At 44.6% G+C, this 6,357-nt stretch overlaps 1 pseudogene; it reads right to left on the bottom strand.

Annotated features, from left to right (window-relative positions):
* Positions 1 to 4,797: 4,797 nt before the first annotated feature.
* Positions 4,798 to 5,895, bottom strand: LOC100357581 (calponin-2-like; annotated as a pseudogene).
* Positions 5,896 to 6,357: the final 462 nt, after the last annotated feature.

Here is a 6,357-nt window from a genome sequence, read left to right as displayed (position 1 = left end):
AGGGAAAGAGAGGGAGGGAGGGAGGGAGGGAGGGAGGGAGGGAGGGAGATCCCATCTGTAGGTTCACCTTTCAAATGTCCGTAACAGCTAGATTTGGACCAGGCCAAATCCAAGGGGTGAGAACTAGGTACTTGAGCCATTACTTTCTGCCTCCTAAGATATGCACTCACATGAAGCTGGAATCAGAAGTGGAGCTGAGGCTCAAAACCAGGCACTTTGCTATGGAACGTGGAAGTTCCAAGCAACATCTACTTCCTATCCTGATAGTGAGTAACCCAGAAGGCAGCAGATAATGGTTCAAGTATTTGAGACCCTGCCACTCATGGGAGACTTGGATGGAATTCCTGGCTCCCAGCTTTGGCCTGGCCCACCCCATCTGTTGTGGCCATGTGGAGAGTGAATCAGCAAATGGAAGATCTGTCTCTATTTGTCTCTATCTCTGTTTTTCAAATAAAATAAAAATAAATATTTTTTCACCAGAACGTGCATTTATATAGTTGTCCCTGGTATCTCTGGAGAGTCGTTCCAGGATCCCTCAGGGATACTAAAATCTGCAGATGCTCTTGATATAAAAAGGTGTAGTATTGCCGGTGCTGTGGGGTAGTGGGTAAAGCCGCTGCCTGCAATGCCAGCATCCCATATGGCCGCCGGTTCAAGTCCCAGCTGCTTCACTTCTGATCCAGCTCTCTGCTTATGGCCTGGGAAACCAGTAGAAGATGGCCCAAGTCCTTGGTCCCCTGCACCCACGTGGGAATATCTGGAGGAGGCTCCTGGCTCCTGGCTCCTGGCTTCGGATCAGCACAGCTCCAGCAGTTGTGGCCAAATGGGAAGTGAACCAATGGATGGAAGACCTCTCTCTCTCTCTCTCTCTCACTCTCTCACTCTCTCACTTTCTCCCTCTCCCTCTCTTCCTCTCCTCACTGTGTGTAACTCTGACTTTCAAATAAATAACTAAATAAATCTTTAAAAAAAAGCATAGTAGTAGCATATAACCTACTCAATCCTCTCATATACTTTAAATCATCTCCAGATTCCTCATATCTAATACAATGTAAATGCTGTATAAGTAGCGTTACATAATTTAGAAAATAATGACAGGAAAGAATTTTTACTTGTTGAATACACACCAATTTAAAATTTTTATTTATTTTACTTGAAAGTCACAGTTACACAGAGGAGAAGGAGAGAGGGAGAGAAGGGAGAGAGGGAGAGGGGGATTGGGGGAGAGGGAGAGGGAGAGGGAGAGAGAGAGAGAGAGAGAGAGAGAATCTTTCATCCACTGGTTCACTTCCCAGATGGCCGCAATGGCCGGAGCTGCACCAATCCAAAACCAGGAGCCAGGAGACTCCTCCAGGTCTCCCATGTGGGTGCAGAGAGAGGCCCAAAGATTTGGGCCATCTTCTTCTGCTTTCCCAGGCCAAGGCAGAGAGCTGGAGCGGAAGTGGAGCCGCTGAGTCTCGAACCAGTGCCCATATGGGATGCCGGCACTGCAGGTGGTGGCCTCACCTGCTGTGCCACGGCACCAGGCCCAAACACCCAATTTAAAAAGAAAAAGATATTTTTAGTCCTTCCTTGGCTGAATCCATTAACACCAAATCCTCAGATACAGAGGGCTTACTGTGTATAAACTGACACCATGACACTTAACTCCTAAACCTTCAGCACGTACCTGCTAATAATGAGGACATTCTCCAATATAACTCTATTAACCTGTATCACAGCATCTAATTTCAAATTTCTCCAATTGTTTCAACAAATATCTTTTAAGCCTTTTATGACGATCTGATCAGAATTCCCATGTTGTTTTATCTCTTTATTATTTTTTGGATATAGAATAGTCCTTCATTTTTTATTTTTTTTAAATATTTATTTATTTATTTGAAAGTCAGAGTTACACAGAGAGAAACAGAGAGGCAGAGAGAGAGAGAGAGAGAGGGAGAGAGAGGCAGAAGAGAGAGGTCTTCCATCTGCTGGTTCACTCCCTCATTGGCCGCAACTGCCAGAGCTGTGCCGATCTGAAGCCAGGAGCCAGGAGCTTTCTCCAGGTCTTCCACGTGGATGCAGAGACCCAAGGAATTGGTCCATCTTCCATGGATTTACCAGGCCTTAGCAGAGAGCTAGATCAGAAGTGGAGCAGCCAAGAATCGAACCGGCATCTGTATGGGATGACTGCGATACGCCACTGCACTGACCCCAATGCTAATGAAGTTTTACATCTTCAAAAATGGAAGAAACCAAGCAATGTTAGACTTCATCACAATTTTCCCATGATTCACATCAGGCATATTTTTACTGCTCACCTGTTATCTTTCCATTTTCCTTTTAGATATCTTTTCAAGAAATGTTTAAGTTTTAAGAAATGTTAAGTTTAAATGTTTAAGAACTTTTTAAAACAACAATAAAAGTACATTGAAGCACTTTTGTGTTTTCTAGAAAATTTTGGAATGTCATTTAAAAAACCTGTACACACAGGGAACAGAACCTGGAGAAAGAGAAATACCAAGTTAAGAATTCACTGTTCCAAAAATGGCCCAGAGAGAGTGACCAGAGTTCAAGAAGGGGCAGGAGAGTGCAGAGGGCATTTCCACTCTCACACCTGTAAGTTATTAATGACCTTTGAAGTGACTGTTGAGGGAAACACTTGTACATTTGAGCTGCTTCATATGTATACTTAGTGTGTTCAGAGAACTGCCTGGCTTTTGGAGCCCTGAAATATCTTCAAGCTGAATCAGAGATCAAACAGCAAAATCCTTGACTTGGGAATATCATGTAGCCATGTGACATGTGGAAGGACTGGAGTATGAGAACCCAGGTCTGAATAACCACACTGTGTGTTTTTAACTCTGAGAGATTGAGCATTGCTTTCCTAAGTTTTAAAATAACACTCGCAAAAAGTGAAGTCCCAGAGTTCCAAGATAATATAGTGAGAGGTAACATCTTTATACATTAATTTTGAGCTCAAATACTTACTTGTAGAATAGAACCTAATTACCAAGTTGACGTTAGATAGCTTGTACAGCATGTGCTTGGTTTTTTGTTTGGGCTCTCCGACATTGCCTTTCGTGTTGAGAGCAGAGTCAGCACTTTTGTTGTAGTTAAGAAAGAATCACTCCCAGTCCAGCTTTCTCTCTGTCCTGGGAGCCCACACATGAACGTGTTCTGCAACTAGTTTCTCTTTTAGTGGAAGCAGCAACATACATAGGTCTGCACCTTTTTAAACATTTTCCCTTATCAGTATTTTTTAAAGTGATGTTTTCCCTTTTTACTGCATTCTTTAGGATTCATTATTTTATTCCAAAGTATAGATTTTGCTTCTCATTCATTAGTAAGTAGGTGTTCAAGGTGAATCTTTTGATTAGAAATTAGGAATTAAAACTTAAGAACTTAGTTCTGTTGATCATCATTTATAGTTCCTGTATTTGCCTAATTTCCACAAAATATCAAAAAACTAAATTTAAAGAAGTAGCATAGAACATATAACTATTTTGTTATATTCTATAAATTGGACAAAGATCAAGGAGGGGGAATGAGAAGAGGTGTATAATAATTATTCTAATGTCTTATTGTTTGAAATTATCATTATTCATATGATAGAGATTCATTTAGGTTAATGTTGCAAACTACCAAGGATAGTGCAAGAAAAGGAATGTATAGGTTCATCTCATCCATAAATCCTAAGTCTAAGCAGATGGAATCTGGTGATAAGTAAAATCATGACACTGGATTCATCCTGGAGATTTGAGTTTAGTGTTTGAAAAATCAACTTTATTACAACCAATATGTGTAATTTACTAGATTAAGAAGATAAAGGATTAAAAGATACGATTTTCTTAATATAGAAGAAAAAGGGCCGGCGCCGCGGCTCACTAGGCTAATCCTCCGCCTAGCGGCGCCGGCACCCCGGGTTCTAGTCCCGGTTGGGGCGCCGGATTCTGTCCCGGTTGCCCCTCTTCCAGGCCAGCCCTCTGCTGTGGCCAGGGAGTGCAGTGGAGGATGGCCCAGGTGCTTGGGCCCTGCACCCCATGGGAGACCAGGAAAAGCACCTGGCTCCTGGCTCCTGCCATCGGATCAGCGCGGTGCGCCGGCCGCAGCGCGCCAGCCGCGGCGGCCATTGGAGGGTGAACCAACGGCAAAGGAAGACCTTTCTCTCTGTCTCTCTCTCTCTCTCACTGTCCACTCTGCCTGTCAAAAAAAAAAAAAAAAAAAAAAAATATATATATATATATATAGAAGAAAAAAAGAGCTTAATGTAAACAAGCTAGGAATATGAAGAAACTTCCATGACCTAGCCTCACTAGGCTAATCCTCCGCCTGTGGCACTGGCACCCTGGGTTCTAGTCCCGGTTGGGGCGCCAGATTCTGTCCCGGTTGCCCCTCTTCCAGGCCAGCTCTCTGCTGTGGCCCGGGAGTGCAGTGGAGGATGGCCCAAGTGCTTGGGCCCTGCACCCCATGGGAGACCAGGAGGAAGCACCTGGCTCCTAGCATTGGATCAGTGCAGCGCGCCGGCCGTAGGGGCCATTCGGGGGGTGAACCAACAAAAGGAAGACCTTTTTCTCTGTCTCTCTCTCTCTCACTATCCACTCTGCCTGTTAAAAAAAAAAAAAAAAAAAAGAGGAAAAGAAAAAGAAAACCACAGCAAATGTACTTAACAGTGAAATGGTGATTACACTCTGAGAGTGTGATGGTGTGGGGACAATGTACACACAGGTGCCTCAGCAGGTGGTCTCCCTCTGGTAGTAGGGAGGATACTCTGGGGCCTGCACAGTTGCTGGCTTGCTGGAGTCCTATTGCCACTGGTCAGTATTTTAGGTCATATATCTACCTACCCAGGCCAAAGACCTGGTTGCTAAGGTTGGAGCCCATGTGTAGCCCCTCTGCAGTGACATGGAGGAGTTGTCTCAACTTATTGGTCCCTAGCATGATGTCATAGGTGTGGCTTTGGGTCCCAGAGCAGTCAGGCCGACCTGGCTGACTCACATGTTTGTTCCTATCTGGAGGCTTATGGTGTAGTGGTCCGTGGGTGGCAGGATGTGGTTCTCAGGCTCAGAGAGGTGCTTCCTTCTGTAGCTGTCATGCCTGACTGACTGGTATGGTTTTTGGTGCCAACTGCAGCATGTTGACATGCTGTCATGCCTTCATGGTGGCCTTATTGAAGTTGTGCTCTTGCTTCTGCAAGCATGTGATACAGATGTCCACCCCACTTTCAGTCCCCTTGTCTTGGCTGACACAAGTGACCTGCACTTGTGTTATATTCCCACTGTCAAACAGCTCCTAGGCCTAGATCAGGTTCATGGGGTTCATGCAGTAGCTGACCATAGCCTTGGTAAAATTGGAGAGATTTTTCTAGTTGGTGCCGGTTTTGCATGGAGTGGTTGATCTTGGATACAGAGCTTGGCTGCAGCTTACTCATAAGTGTGCCTAAGACAGTGCCATCCTTCAGGCCCATCTGGAAGTCGGGGTGGATGGAGAGGCTGGTCACTCCCTCTAGCAAGCTGTGGAGCCTGGTTTCCTTCTGAGGATTGTATTTAGGCAGGAGTTTCTTCTTGTTTTGTATGTTTTAAAGGTTTATTTATTTATTTGAACATCAGTTACACAGGAGGAGAGTGAGCTAGCGAGCGAGAATATCTTCTGTCAGCTGGTTCATTCTTGGCCAGGACTGGGCCAGGCCGAAGCCAGGAACCAGAAGTGTCTTCCGGGTCTCCCACGTAGGTGGCAGGGATCCAGGTACTTGGCTCATCATGCACTGTAGGAAGCAGTGGAGCAGCCAGGACATAACCAGTGTCCGTATGGGGTGCTGGCATCACAGCTATGCCACAATGCTGGCCCCAGGAGCTGGTTCTTGACCTTGGTGGAGACCCTGTACTTGGACCCTTTGTTGAATTGCCTGGAGTTCATGCTGGTCATGGAGGCTGGCAGGGCATAAACAGATTTTTAACTGAGGGCTATTCGTAAGTAATCTGAGAAAAAAAAAAGAATGCTACAATGTTTCTGAAGGAGAAACCAACATTATTTACAGATGATATGATTGTCAAAGCATAAAAGCTTAATCAACAAAGGAAATGTGAGGTGAGAGTATGGAGCAAGGTTGCTGGATGCAAAAGAAGTGTTGAGAACTCAACTATATTTAAACACAAGGGATAATTTGTTAAAAATACAACTTTTAAAAAGATTCCATTTATTACAGCACCAAAAATTTGAAGCACATTAGAGAATTGAAAACATAAGGCTGGCACTGTGCTGCAGTAGGCTAAGCCTCTGCCTTAGGTGCTAGCATCCCATATAGGCACCAGATTGTGTCCCAGCTATTCCTCTTTTGATCTACCTCTGTGCTACGGCCTAGGAAAAAAGTAGAAGGTG

The sequence above is a fragment of the Oryctolagus cuniculus genome, chromosome 9, assembly GCF_051225735.1.
Source record: "Oryctolagus cuniculus isolate XC-2025 breed Fujian yellow rabbit chromosome 9, ASM5122573v1, whole genome shotgun sequence".
Taxonomy (NCBI): domain Eukaryota; kingdom Metazoa; phylum Chordata; class Mammalia; order Lagomorpha; family Leporidae; genus Oryctolagus; species Oryctolagus cuniculus.
Note: the sequence above shows the minus strand (reverse complement) of the source record. Positions and strands in the feature narration are given on the sequence as shown.